The sequence below is a fragment of the Phoxinus phoxinus genome (genome assembly GCF_949152265.1).
Source record: "Phoxinus phoxinus genome assembly, chromosome: 7".
In the NCBI taxonomy this organism is placed as follows: Eukaryota; Metazoa; Chordata; class Actinopteri; order Cypriniformes; family Leuciscidae; genus Phoxinus; species Phoxinus phoxinus.
Genome location: NC_136882.1, coordinates 34,461,221 through 34,476,993, shown reverse-complemented (window position 1 = coordinate 34,476,993; position 15,773 = coordinate 34,461,221). Strand labels below are relative to the sequence as shown.

The 15,773-nt window shown below is 37.7% G+C and overlaps 2 protein-coding genes across 3 annotated transcripts in view; both read right to left on the bottom strand.

Annotated features, from left to right (window-relative positions):
• The window catches only part of asb1 (ankyrin repeat and SOCS box containing 1), a 279,018-nt gene that overhangs the window by 115,823 nt on the left and 147,422 nt on the right, over positions 1–15,773 (bottom strand). The gene's annotated exons all lie outside the window — the stretch shown is intronic.
• Positions 1–15,773, bottom strand: part of adarb1b (adenosine deaminase RNA specific B1b) — a 146,582-nt gene that overhangs the window by 42,254 nt on the left and 88,555 nt on the right. For both annotated transcript variants that reach the window (XM_079619001.1, XM_079619002.1), the window contains exon 3: positions 10,332–10,380. The gene's annotated coding sequence lies outside the window, so the exon portion shown is untranslated. The remainder of the gene's footprint in view (positions 1–10,331; positions 10,381–15,773) is intronic.

Genomic DNA, 15,773 nt, shown 5'->3' with positions numbered 1-15,773 from the left:
ATGAGCCACCAAAAAATACGTAAAAAATACAGAAAATAAAACAAAGTGAAAAAGTGGTATTTTGGGTTTAGGAAACTACATACAATTAACCATGCTAAAATACACATTAACCATGCTAAAATACACAAGACATGAAAAATTAAAAATCTCGCATTAGTAATACATTTAGAATTATGTTCGTTGATTACGTTTGTTCAGGGACAGCTTACACCTGGTCACTACATGTGCTTTTACTGATCTGACTTGGTAAAAAAGTTCCATTTACACATAAATGTGTCTCTGCAAAACGGATATAAATCCGCAGCGCAATAGGAGAAAGGGCAGCATGAGAACTGGCAAGATCATTTTTGTATCACTACTTTTAATGAAGATGATTGTGTTTTGAGCGTCTGCGACTCATTCATGGCAGTTTGCACGTCGGCTTGCTGAAGAGATACTCGACTACTCATCTGTGGCGATGCGTGTTGCAGTAGCGCTGTCATATCTGGCTATAACATGTCATATAGCCTATATATAACACGCTCTCATGTTTATTTTTTTACATTTTGGGAGTAAAATTTACATATGTGGTTTCACCAACCAGATGCATTTACACTTGTCCAGTTTTGTCTGGAATGCGTCTCAGACCACCACCTGAAGTGGTTTGAGTTATCGGATTTAAATCAGTGTCCAAAGCGGCTCGGAGGTCACTTACACCTAGTCTTTACACGATCAGAGAAAACACTTGAAGTGACCCGGTGTAGACAGGCCCTTTGACTACTCTGCGACCCACACAAAACATTGTCTTGCAATCCACCGGTTGAGAAACCGTTTTAAAGCATCGTTCTCTAAGAATAACAATGAGATATATTAGCTATATGCATGTTGCTACCAAAAATAATTTTGTCAGAATATATTTTACTTTTGAATGGAGAAAGATGCGTTTTGCCCCCAGAACTGTGACCCTTGTGTGGGAGGGTAGGGATTGACGTGGCATCTTGAAGCATGACAAATTGCTTCAAAATCTTGGTTATGAGCACAGATGAGCCCCTGGAGCTTATATCCAGCTCTGTGTGCGTTTAATCCTCAGCTTTCCTAACCTACACTGGACAGACAGGAAGTTTGCTGGCCTCAGCACTATGTATCATCCTGTCTTTTTGTGCTTTGGCTCTCTCTCTCTCTCTCTCTCGGCTCGTCTCCTTCCCTGCCTATTTTCCTCGCATCAGCGGCCCCGCTGCTCACAACAGATGACTATCACTGTACTCCTAATTCAAGGCCAGGTCAGTTACTCCAATATCCACGGGGAGGAAGGCAGCGCTGGGTGCGTGTACATGCCTGAGTGGATTAGCCGGTGAATTTTACACCCGGTGGCTGGGATATTAACAGCTCTGAAGGTAACAGTGATGGACAGGCAGGAGCGCTGAGCATCTGAAACATCACAGGGAGATATGACTGACAGACGGAGAGACAGACAGGATTAACACACATGTGCTAATACTTTCAACACTGACTGAACTGTTTCCCCAATAATCAAAGACATAGACTGAACGACAAAAAATACAAATGAAGGAAAGAACAAATGCATGAAACATGCAAAAAGAAAGAACGAAATAGCTAAACAAAATATAAAAATAAAAGTTAAAAATGAAGAATAAAAGAATGAACAAAAGATCAAGCAACAAGTAAAAAAGGTGAGCAAATGTACATAAAACATAAAATCTCCATTTAAAAAAATTAACAAAAGAGAAAAATTATAGAAATGAGAAACTTTAAAAATGTAATGAACAAAATAACAAGAAACAAATGAAAAGGACAAAATACAAGTTAAATAATGAATAGAAGAACAAGAGTAACAAATAAATACAGGAAAACAATGAATGAAAAAGAGAGTGGAGAAACAAGAACAGAATAAAACAAATGGAAAGCAAAAAAGGGGAACTAGTAAAAAAAAAGAAACAAAGAAAACAAAAGAACCTCAAAGAAACAAAACAAAAGTCAGGGTAAGATAACTAATGAATGAAAAATAATGAACGAGACAAGAATGAGAATATAATGAACAAAGGATAATAAAATGAAAAAGCATAAAAGAAAAAAAAAAACAATAAATTAAGGGGGGGGGGGGGTGCTGTGTCTGTGAGAGTTGAGTGTTGGTGGACCGCATTGAGGGAGTCATTAAATATGGGTGGGCAGCTTGTTTAAGAATTATTTCAGAAACATTAGCAGTTTTTCAGACTGCAACCTGCAGTTAATGAGCCTGAGAAATGAAGGGATGGAGGGATGACAAACACACACACACACACACACACACACACACACACACACACACACACACTACAGACGACTCTGCGTCACTGATCCAGGCTAATTATGTCATCAAGCATGTGCTGGTTTGAGTCTCAATTAGACTGGAGAGCTGCGGCATTGGGATGGTCTCTGTTTGCCAATGGCAATAGCTAATTCAATCGATATGCAAAGAAAAGGTTAATGGTATCACTTAAGAGGAATGAGAACTGCTCTTTTAATTGCTTTTAATTATGAAATAATTGCCTGATTGACTGAGTATTGCCAATTGGGTTACACTGTATATTTATTACATTAGCTGTAGTTATTTCAGTGCTTATCTGCACATTATAAGCAAAGTGCACAGCCATAACACAAAAAGACCACAAAAAGCATCTCAATGACAAATAAGGATTTGTAGGAACAAAAAGATTTAAAATATATATATAGTTTAAAACAAATGTGCAAGTTCTCAGAAATGAAATTTATAGTTTTGAATGTATAATCTTGGTTTGAAACATTATTTTCTGGAGAAATTCAAATTTAATGTGACAACCAACAAAAATATTTTCCAAAATAACATACTCCATGCAAGTATGTGAACATAGGCTCATGCGTTGTTGCATTCTCAGCACTGCCACCAGAACATTATACAGTAGCTACAATGGTCCGATTTTTCAGGTTGTGGTTAAGCAAGTTTTATATAATATTTTATTTATAGTTAATTTTTTTTTTACAAAACACAAACAAAAAGAAACATAAGAGAGAGAGAAAAAAAAAAAAACTCTCCACAAGGCAAGATATTAAATGATCACAAAATAGAAATTAACAGTAATAAGCATAGATCTACATCTAGTCTGTAGTCATGTCAAGTTGGGTCAGGATGTTCAAAAAAGGAGTCCAAATCAGATCAAAGTCATCTAGTTTTCCTCGGAGAGAATGTAGAATTTTTTCTGGTGTGCAGTACGACAGGAGGTGGTTAAGCAAGTTTAAAGACAATCTTACTGAATAAGTTAAAACATGTTTAGAAATTTTTTTAAATCCAATATCTAGTTTAATGGACATCTGAAGATTCTAAAGAGAGAAGCATGTAAAGCTGCTGTGTGTGTTCATATAGCATAATGAAGAGAGGAGAGCAATGCTGATCTTCCCCATGATACACCATTATCAGACTGCACACGTTCCATTCACTCCATCAGAGAAGCTTCATTTCCTCCAGTCTGCTGGCTGGGCAGAAAACTCTCCTCCACATGCCATCAGTGGCCCACTGGAGAGGGTTAAATGACAAAGATCTCAACTACATCCCCGATGCTTAAATTTACACAGTCCTTGTACAATCTGCAAGAGCAGATTTAGCATTTAGAAAAAGGTTTGTTATTTTAGTATTTTTGCATACTTATTAAATATATAATAAGTATATATTATTATAATATGGTTGATTTTATGTTTATATTTTCAGTTTTCATTGTAATTTTGTTATGTACGGTCTTGTTTTTTTTTTCTATAGTTCTATTTAGTTTTCCATTCTTTTTTTTATTTAAGTTTTAGTACTTCAGACTAAACTTATATTTCAGTTATAGTACTTTAGACCAAACTTACTTTAGTTCACTTAGCTGCCAATGCAACATTTCTAATTTTCGTTTGTTTTTCAAGTTTAAGTTCTTCATGTAATATTTTCATTTAATTTAATTTCAGCTTTCAATAAACAAAAATGTTTTTTAGTAGTTTAGTATTTCATAATATGTTGCCTGCACGAATGTGGTCTTATGCAATATTTAGAGAGAATCATTTTTTTTAATAAAAAAATATTAAAATAAGAAAAATGAGGAGAAAAAAGAAAAAGAGAAGCATCTTCGAGATTCTGCAAGGTGGAGTAAAATAATGAGCAGGACTGTGTATAGATTCTCAGCTTGGACTACTATAACACCTCATTTTAACACCCACATTGTCATTTTTGTGATTTTCAATGCCACACCATATCCTTACAGCACATTCACTACTAACCACCAATGCTGCAGGAACCATGAGTGACGCAAAGCCCCTAAAGTTCCAAAGATATCTTAGAGCCAGCTCAACGTCAGGCTACAACCACACAGAGAGACGCCGCCGACACAATGTGGCCCAATCAGGCCCGTGAGTGAGGGAATTACATTAGCAGAAGACTTCTTAAAGAGAATCACGCCTTCGCTTTTCTGGCTCCTTTCGGCACCCTGCCCTAGATAAGAGGAGGAGACAAACTCCCGGGTTTGACAAAGCCGCCTTAAGTTGCCAGGCCGCATTAGGGAGTGTGAGGCACGCTAAAAAACGCCACTTCAGCAGCGGAGGATTTGCTTGGATGACAGGTCTCAGTTCTCAACCCGCGTGGCTCAGAATGTAAAGGCAAACGGCGAATGCTCGGATAATACCTCTAAACGCACACCTCAGCGGCTGCCGCCAAACCTCCTGCCTGGGCTTATCCACACACTGCCTGAGCGTGACACCCAATGCCTCACCCCGCTCCTGGACAGGTGGAGAAACACATCCAACAACTAGTGAGACGCCTACTTGGACAGCATTTTAAAGTGCACTCCTGACACCAGTATCAGTATATTGTATCTGTGCATTATGTCTTAAAGTGACAGCAGCCTAATATTCCTGCTGCTGTCTGTGTTTTTAATGTTAATCAAACAACAAATGACGAAGAAATCACTCACTGCTCTTGACTGAATAACTTTTGTAACTTTAATAAGGATTAATCTTTAATTTATACAGTGAAGACTATGCAGTGTTATTTTTCCTACCTGAAAAGCAGTGTCCATTTTATTGTTATCTATGCTCTATTGCATTTATTTGTGCCGTTTCTTTTAGCTTGATTATTTGTTCTCATTTTCTGTGTTTTTATTTGACAGTAGTCCTTTTCCCCCTGAACATAACATAACGAAACATACTAAAACCATGACCCTAAAACTATCTAATAGGAATGAGAGTATAGTTCCTAGTCATATTGGCCTAGAAAATCACAACTTCTCATTTTCTGTCGGTCTTAGTACACGATGTAACTACAGAAGAGTCAAGTTTTAAATAGAATAAAAAATATCAAAACTCTTTGGTCATTTTTTTGGGAGAGATGTTAACGGTCTAATCTGATTCAATGATCTATGCTAAGCTATACTAAAAGTGCTACCGCCAGACCCGGAGATCGGCTGAATGGATTAGAAAACGGTAAAACTCAACAGTTTAACTCTAGGGGAGTTGGAAAATGAGCCTATTTCCAAATAAAGTGCAGTGTCCCTTTAAACCGAGTACTGTAACATTCTAAAGTAGGACAGAATTATTACACACATTAACTAAAAAAGATGAAAAACTTCCCAAGAAGTCCTCAAGGCAGATTTGGGTCAAGGTAACTGAAATGTAGATCTCAAACTGACATTCACAAACTTTGATTCCATTACCGACCGCAAAAAGCAGCTAATTAACTTTAACATTTCTATTCACACTTAAGTTCTTCATATCAAATCCGATGACTGTGCAAAAGAAAAAAATAGCCTTTAAAATAATGTTCCCATTTTAAATGAGATTTCACACCTACCAAAACGAAATTATAAGTTAACATTTCAAAAAGGACCCATAAAATTACATTTTTAAAAAAAGGAGTAAAGTAAAAAGTTATAGTTGCTGAAAGCGATGTTTCCCTACTTAGACCAGTCCTCTCTAAAATACCACCCTCATGAGACATGACTGACAGGGAGAGAGTGCCTTCATTTTTGCTCTTGACAGCTGTCTAAGAGACAAGTGTGACATCTCAGGATCTCAAAATATCAGATAGCAGGGACGATCACTGCAGAATTTTCCATAAAAATATATTTTGTAATTTTATATTATACATGTATATAGTTTCTGAAGTTTATTAATTCAACAGAATTCAAAGTTCAGCATGCTTGCAAGCAATCTTAGTTTTTTTCTGTTTGTGGCTCATCACCATGGCGATCCATTAGACACACAAGTTGCTCATTCGACAGCAGACTACAACAATATCAGCGAGAACAGCATCTCACTTAATCCTTACCTAAACTAACCACAGAAATGTAAATCATTCATAAAACACTCCCAAAAATAGATAACTCCAGCAACAAGAAACTGAATCATGCATACATCTCCAAACCACATACGAACCACTAAAGAAAATGCTGCCTTTATTAATTTTTTATGCCAATGCAATACTATGTGAGCCAAGCCTATATATTAAATATATCATAATCTTCAGGGTATCTGCAGGTTTAAGGGAATAAAATGTAAGACCTTTTAGGACTTTCAAGAAATTAAAAAATAAATAAAAATTAAGGACTTAAAGATCCTCATCATGTTTATACTGTATATAACTTTGATACAGAAATGATCTGAGTTGGCAAAAAAAAAGAAAAGAAAGAAAAATTAGATTTTTCTCAGATGAACTGTAATTTTGACCACATCAATATTCATAACTTACAAAAATATAAACAAAAATACATTAAATAATACATTTCCACTTTAGTGCTACACTAATGTAGTTCATGGTAAATTAGATACTTTAAGACTTGATTATAAATATAAGATTATTGGAAAGAAACTGCAGGCAGCCTGACATTTCTTTTTCCTTTTTCAACTTATTTATTACATTTTCATAATTTTTAGCAAAGGTACAGTACACAGCTGTATAATCCAGAATATCATAAAACTGATACGAGCTTTAGATTTGACCAGACAGAACAATAAAAAGTGCCTTTTTTACATTCACTAGTTAATTACAAATGATCCTGCAGTGTGACAAATAAAAAAGCTAACAATATTACATGTACTTAATTAATATTAAATTAATTAATAATAAAAATTACAGAAAAAAAAAATACAGTTTGAAAATAGTTAACAGTACACTAAATTTTGTGTTGAATCGATTTTTACTCAGAAACTGCCAGTAAATTTCCCAAATAATTAGAAATCAAATTTGGAAGTAGAAAACTGAAAGTGTTTTCTTCTAAAACATACTCCAATAATCTTAGAAAAAACATGATTTACAATGTAAGACCGCAGCACACGTCAACTTCCCTAAAGTATGTAATCTCAACTACTGTATGTCTGTCTGTCTAGAAATGCAAATCTCACACACACTGCGTACGATCAAGTTTTAGAAGTGGAAACCCCGTTCTGGGATCTCCGTCAGGCCTGTTAAAGAAAGCGTTCTGACCTTTCCGCTCGGACCGCTTCTTGCGCCTCCGCTTGAACCGGGTCCTGATGAGGCAGTAGTAGGCCCCCATGCAGTGCGCAGAGTCCACAAACAGGGCCATGGCCGCTCGAGACCGGAAGATACCTGACTGCACTGTCCTGTTCTGTGTTTCTGAGCCACTCAGTGAAGGTGTGCGCCGCCAGCCCCCTTCCCTCGCGCCACACTTTCAGCTCTACCACACACACACACAAACACACGCGTGCTCTCCTCCCCCTCCTTTCCTTTTGGTACTTGGTGAGAGGAGAGAGGAGAGAGAGAAGCAGGGAGCTCGGAGGAGAGGACACTAGTAGAGCTTTGCAAGGTTAGACCGAGTAAACAGAGACCGCTGGAGATTTGTTTCCTCACTTCCCTTCTCTTTCACGTATCCTGCTATTTTACCTGAGGCAAGAGAAGTCTGCTCTCGCCAGTCCAGGTAATGACATCAACGAACCCTCAGCCAATCAAAAGCATGGGTTCAGTTAAAACCAAACACGTTTACTCCCCTGACATCCGGAGACGTCTAGGTTATATTTGTCAAAACAGCTTTTATTTAGCATTTTAGTCCATGTTGTGCTGCAGTATGCTCTGCCATGGAATTAAAAAATGAATAAAAAATGGCTTCTTTGACACATGTAGTGGCATAGGTTAGCTGTCACAACGAGAGAAAAAGGTTGACGAAACATGCCGAATTTTGAACCACTGGAGAACCACTTGTTTTAAAGACACGCTGAACAGAGGACAGTCTGATGGCAAATAGAGAACGCGACAGAGCTCGTAACAACAAGAATCAACATCGGCTTGGCTTTTCGGAGGTGCCGAGAACTGAGGGATTTGAAATGGCGATGCAGAGATGGCGTTTTTAGTACTTTTCTTCAGATAAATTGCCATATGTAGCTCTCTAACAGAGTTCATTGTAAAGCATTATCTATTGTGAAGCGTCATATTTATTCACACAATCACACAGAGATAAAGCACAGCCAAAACAATATTCTTACACAAAATGCATGGTTTTATTTTTTAACCGCAAGAAGGCCAAAAGTTACAAAGTGAAACTTTAAACTAAAATAAACTTTGACTGAAATATTTTTTCTTTTTAAATTGGCTATATGAGCCTATTTTCTCCTCTTAAAATCACCAGACAGGAAAGCTGGAAAAATAAAAGTTTCAAAAAATTTAGTAGTTATAGTCTAAAGGGTTGTTCACACAGGACGTGTTCTCATTTTTTTATAGATGGTAATATATTTATAAAAAAAATATATATTTTTAAGGTGGTATAAGAAAACATCACAGACTTTATATAATCTCAGTCACTGAGCTGCGTTTAAGCTGGGGTTTTCTCCCTCATACGTCTAATACTTTATACAAAACACACACATCCCCTGCAACTTCTGAAGAATCTCAGTGCGGATATTTGATGTTGGGCAACAGGGAATCTGTGAAAATGGAATAAAATATCCAACATTTTCCAAAGCCGCTGGCCAAATAGAAGTTCAGCTTTAAACCAGCCATGATCACTAGAATATTAAATGCAACAGCTGTTTAGTGCAATTAAAGAAATCTTTCATCAATAAGCAGTCTAGATCTGCTCACTTGCTCCACATCAACTCATGTTTAGTTTCTGATCTGGAAGTTACTCTAACGCCATCATGAGGCCAAAGCAAACCACTGCACCTCATCCTGTAATATTACTAAACAGAAAACACCCAATGAACCACACACGCATTCAGACACATTCAAAATAAATAAATCAAGATTTTAATAAATAATCAGACCCGAGATCCTTAACTATTCTCAAGAGCCTAGAAAACTACAGCTTAAAATCTTTACTGGTGTCCTTCAGCATCACTCAGACCACCCCAAAAAAAAATATATTTAGACATTTTGATGCAAAATGTAATGGTAGCAAAACCTCATATAATGCAGTACAAATAAAATGGTTCAGTCTGTGCATAAAAAAGCAAGATGGTAGCTGCTCTGTAGACTGGTATAATGTATCCAGTAAATTAGCAGGTTGCCACCACTGAACACAGAAGCAGAATGTGTGAATGAAGATGTCACTAGGTCTGAAGGAGCTCTCCAGCACCCTCTACCGGAATTAGGCAGAACTACAGAATTACCTCAGACATTCAAGAATGCAATGACTGAGTGTGAATACAAGCAAGCAAGATTTGCCTCACTGAAACTTTTGACCTTGGCAACACACTAGACACCCCATCAGTTAAAAACAACAACAAGGCATTTAAATATTCAATTCTTAACAACTATACTATCAAATAATACAACAACTTTACCTACACTTACACTACCGTAAAAAAGAAATGCATTAAATTAGCCAAAAGTGTCAGTAAAATCATTTATAATGCTACAAAAATTTCACAAAAATATTAAGCATCACAACTGTTTTCCACACTGATAAGAAATGTTTATTGAGCACCAAATGAGCATATCAGAAGGATTTCTGAAGGATCATGTGACACTGACAACTGGAGTAATGATGCTGAAACTTTTGCTTTGCCCTCAGATTTAATCACATTTGAAAATATATTACAATAAAAAAAATGTTTTTTACATTGCAATAACATTTCACAATGCTACTGTTTATTTACTGTATTTCTGATCTCATGCTGTCTTGGTCAGCATAAGTGACTTGTTTAAATCATAGACAGATTACAGAATGATTGCATATAACAACATACAGTGATTGACAAAAAGACTGAATCTGTGCATCAGCGCATGAACAGTCACAGGTTACTCACACTGCCTAAACTCCACTGAAGAGCAGCACATTGTCGCTTCGGTCAACCACCAAAATTTGCCAAAATTATTATACTACAGAAAATGAGAAGATACACACCTGGGTTTCCACTTGCTGTCAGAGCAGCACTCCTGCTTTATCACCTAGCCTGCAGAGACAAGAAAAAAAACAGAAATACAGATTTTAATACCAAAATCCAGTATAACATGAGGCACTTTCAAATAAACCACAACCATAAGTTTCTACCTTTGCGTAAAGCGATATTCCACACCACTTCACAGACACATTATCTACTCACACACTGCCAGTAGCGTTTAGATGCAATCTCCAGCTACTGCAGATTTAGTTTCAATCCCTTCACGTCATCAACTTTCCAAGTTACGGAGAGTCTGAAAACTTTCACCTGCAGGTGAACGACGCAAAAACACGACCTAACGGCTGTGCTAAACGCATCAGGTGACGTGTCGCGAGCACGAGAACAATATGACCTCAGCTGTAAATGTCCCTCATAAAACGAAGAGGAAAAATAACAGTCCCTCGAACCAAAGGCCTGTGGCCGAGCAGAGTGACCTGGAATCAGAACGGAGACGCAAAATGAGGAAAGGAAAAGAAAGAAGGGATACTTGCAAGCAGAAACGCTAAAAGGAAGGAGCTTTCATCCTTCGAGGTCCTTAAATGACCGTTTGCATCACTAGAAAGACCTGCAGAGCAAAAGCAGCAGCAGGACGCTTTATAGAGGAACAATAAAACAGCAGCCCAATAAAAACCAGTGGCCAGCCAAACCCGTACATCTCCCTGCAGCACACGTTTCTTTAACCCTGACGGCCTCCTCAGCGATGTTGCATCAGCGCTGATTCTACAGTGGCACAGCACAATATGTATATTTTACTGAGTTTGCAGGGTATCTGAGCGTATTGCAGAGAAAATCCTAAATAATACAGTATCTTTCTACTTCACCTTTCTTCGGTGACTGCATGCACACACTTAAACGGATAGTTCGTCTAAAAACAAAAACAAAAAATTCTGTCATCATGTTCTCTCCCCCATTTTTAGTTTTTTTGGTCATACAATGAAAGTCAAAGTTTTTCTAAATATCTTCTTTGGAGCTAGCTTACGCAGAAAGAGACATGAGAGTGAGTGAATGATGACAATTTACATTTTTGATTGAATTAAGAGAAAATTAACCTTTTAAGAGCTGGTTCTTGCAAAACGTCATCCACCAAAAAGATTTGTAAGTCTGATCTGAATCAGTCCAACGAATTACTTACTGAACCGGTCAATGTCAAAATAAAAATGAATACCAGACAAATAAATGTCCCAGTGAATACCTGGATTGCATCACATTTGATTTGATTAAACTGCACATCTATTGTACATCATATACACAAAAACGTTTGCCTAATCATTCTACATTCAAAATAATAATAAAAAAATTGCTAGATAAATTGTAATTATTGTGGCTCAAGTGGTGCTAGAAAAGTAGAGGCACTTTTGATAGAAGCGTTTGCTAAATGAATAATTGTACAGACCAATCTGACTGATGTAACTGGCATGAGTATCCTGGGAAAATCACTTGAAAGTGAATGAGGACCTCCTAAAATCTCAAAAAAAGCCACGATAAAGCATAAAAGTAGCATATTTCTCAAAATTTGATAGCAATAGTGAATTAGTCTGTTCCTTACACAAAGCTTTCATCCGGCTTCAGTCTTGAAATATGTTTACATTTTTATAATTCCTGGTCAGCATTTATTTTCATCATTTACATTTCTATTTGTATTCCACAGAAGAAAGTGATCTCTGTTTGGAGTGACGTGGCTTGTTCTCTCCGGTAAACGCTGATACACAGGAGTAAAAGTCTGAGGGCGCCCCTCAATCCATTTCTTGCATACACACTTTTTTTTAGGACAGCTCAGATTCAGAAAGGGAGCCGTGAGGCATATAAATCACATCTTTCACTTATGGCCAGCTGAGTTCAGCACAGACTGAAGAGAAGCACTCAGCATCTTTCTGAAGCTTTCGTCAAACACCAAAGAGAGCGGGTCGGGCCGCTGGGAAACCAGCAGGAAAGTACACATGAGAAGTCAGCCTTGAACTTTTTGAGGTCAGTTGCAGTCTGCATGTTCTTTCCAAGGAAAATGTCTGAGATGTTTCAAAAGTACTGTCATTTAAGGTCTTCTTACAAATTCATAAGTTATCAAGCAATGAGGAAAAGAGTCACGTATACCCGGATTGCATCACATTAGATTGTTATAGTGTTTTTTTCTAGAAATTCTATATCTATTGTACATTTTAAAAAGACAAAAAAATTGCATAATCATTCTAATATTCAAAGTAGTCAGATCAATTGTAATTTTTGTAGCTCAACTGGCACAAACAAAGCCACTTAGAAGCATCTGCTAAATGTATAATCCAAAAACAATATTTTAATCCATAAAACAAACAAACCATTTATTATAAAACCGTTGTCTGCTGCATGAGAACAGTGTTTGGGTCACAGGGGGGCGCTGTTGCCCTTTTCTTGCTGGTTCTTGCATCTCCCAAATGGTTTTCTCCCAACAAGCTTAAACTACATTACAGAGAATATCAAATCAAACTCATCATGCTGTTAAAATAAACCCAGAAACCGCGTATATACGCTAAGCTAGTGTGACTATCTTAAGACAGAGAAACATTCCAGTCTGCCAGTGGTAACAACGCCTAAAACAATGGCATAATGTGCTCTCCAAAACTGTCCAAGCATCTCCTCACCCAGTTTCTTCAGGGTCAGATTTATTTCCATTATAATAAATACATGTTGATGGTTGAACAACAGCTTCAGGGCTGGAAATGCCAGAGGGTCCCTCACAATTACGGGGCCACAGCATCAAATGAGATGAAAAGTTTCTACTGCAGTGCAGAGCAAATAAGCCAGATAGCAGCCATGCAATGCACCACAATCTGCGTTTAAGAGCATTGTGTGACCACAGCTAAAACGTTCAGTGGGGGATCTTTAACCAGCACAGACATTTAGACGACAGGCTCCTCAGTCAGGCTAACTGGGATGAGGGAGTCACGCGTGTTTGGATCCGAGAGCCTGAACTTCAGCTGTAGAGGACAAAAGGCTAATTGCAGATACACTTCATTACAACGATAAAATTACTCCTCTGTCAACCCTCGCATTTTTTCAGTGGTCTAAGAAAAGAGGCGATAACAAGCTCTAACTGTCCCGTGCACTCACTTTTCTTCTTGTTAAGGTTGAGGAAAAACTTCCCATTTAACAAAGCTCTGAGTTACATTTTTGGCACATGCAATTTTAGCAACCAGCAGATCAGGTAAAACATCTCAGCCAATTACAAGCCTTCTCATTATAGATTATCGCATATGCTAAGAGGTTTCATAAATCACACACGTTTGCCATGTCTTGAACAAGCGTTCGAATGTCTCAAGATCAAAGCAGACCAGATGAGACCGGTTTTAAAGCTGCCAAGTAAACTGAGAAAAACGCTAAACACCACTGCCATATTCAGTTTAAACAAAGCACAGGAATTCAATAAAAGAATACATAAATCACACCTCCAGACATAACAGGGAGGAGAGGAGAAAAAAAAATACAGATAAAAGGAATGAGGAACCACTGCCAGCAACAGACAGCTTAGGTGAGAAATCAGTCAGGGTTGAAACGGTTCCAATAAAACAAGAACCGTACGGTTTGCAACCCACAGTTTCATATATGCTAGTACTAGGGTTAATCTAATGTTTAACGATACCTCTTAAATAATAAAAGGTGTCTATTTCTGAAACTAATTACAGTGAGTGATTATCTCTACTGCTGAGGTCCTGTACAGTTAGAGAGGAAATAAACAGGAGGTGTAACAATGAAACAACACAAGCGGTCTTACATTTCAAAATGTAAAATAAAATAAAGAAATATAAACACTGATCATTATTATATAAGATTATTATAATTTTAAAGTCCCCATGAAATCAAAATGCAAGTTTTTTGCCTTTTATTATGAATCTTAGCCTTCCTGTTATCTATATAAGCTGTGCTCGCTTATAGCTAAGACGCATTTTTTTCAGCAGCACTTGATCCAGTAATACTAACACTTTCTCTTCTCTGCCATTTATAAAAAATTTAAATAAACTTTTTACATATACTGTGTTAAATTAAACTGAGAGGGGTCATAGCACTTGCATATTATTGTCCTACTGTTACAACTGCTTCTATTGTTCTCATTTGTAAGTCGCTTTGGTTAAAAGCGTCTGCTAAATTAATAAATGTAAATGCTCCAAAACAATCACAAGATCCATATTAAGAAGATACACGGTAAGCATTCAAAACTTACAGTCTCTCACTTCTGCCAATATGGATCAACAATTTTGATGACATCACTCCTGCACTCCAACTTCTCATCAGATTTTCTGTCCAATCAAATGCTCTCTAGTATCTGAAGTGTCCCGCCCCCCCTACACTATATATAGATGTTAAAGCTGTGGCTGAAATCGGTCACTTGTTCACACAATTACTTTTTCTATTTGGTGAAAGGCACATAATGCACAAAATAGGGAAAAAGGAATGATTGTAAATATGCTTTCCATTGGTGTGAATGAAGTCTGGCTTCGCGTTAGTGTCACGGAAACAGACTTCGGTCCAGAGACACGATAGCACAGAGTGGATCATATGTGAGAGTCAACGCAGACCAGTCGGACTCTAACCCATTTGAATTCTACACATAATTCTATATTTTAACGACATAAGGAGTAGATTAGAAGGAGAAACGGTTAGACAGATTTGGCATTATAAACAACATCGATAAGTAGAAAAGATAACACCAATGCCACGCACTTACATAAATTGCACACTCTTCAAACTACACATCCTCAGCATGATTATGTTCACTGTTTTGCTTTAGTAACAGTTTCATTATTACATCTAAAAGGGGGAATCTATTACTCTGAGGCTGTCATAAGCTGTCAAATGCGGCTTCGCCAAGCTCAACAGCTCTGGCCGAGCTGTGATATAAACGAAACGCTATTGGCTATTTTAAAAAAAGGGAAGGAGCTGCTCAATATGTCCCACCCTGTCTTCCTGTTTCAGTGGAAAATACATCAACACATTGAATAACGCTGAACGTTTCAAGGCATTTCAGTGAGCCTTTAAGTTGACCACAACAGAGGCACTACCACCTTCTTCCTAAAGGGGGCACACGCACTCAAACTCACTGAAACCTACAGAAGGGAACTCCTACTGTATGTACCAGAGATTACATGGAGGCGGCTGTCCAGAAGATGCTACAGTAGAGTGCACATGGAACGCAAAGAAGAACAGAGGCATTCTTGCTGCCAGTCATCACCAGACTCAGAGGCCTTCCTCAGGGCGACAGAACCTGCTAGGATGAAGAATGACCAGAGAGAGAGAGAGAGAGAGAGAGAGAATGAGAGGGCGGGAGAAGCAGCGAGGCTTTTTTCCCACAGGGACTCAAGTCTGTAGATTCTCATGAAGATGACGTAGAGAGAGCAGAAGCTTGTGTGCCCATCTCTGCTGCAGTGCACTGCCACACT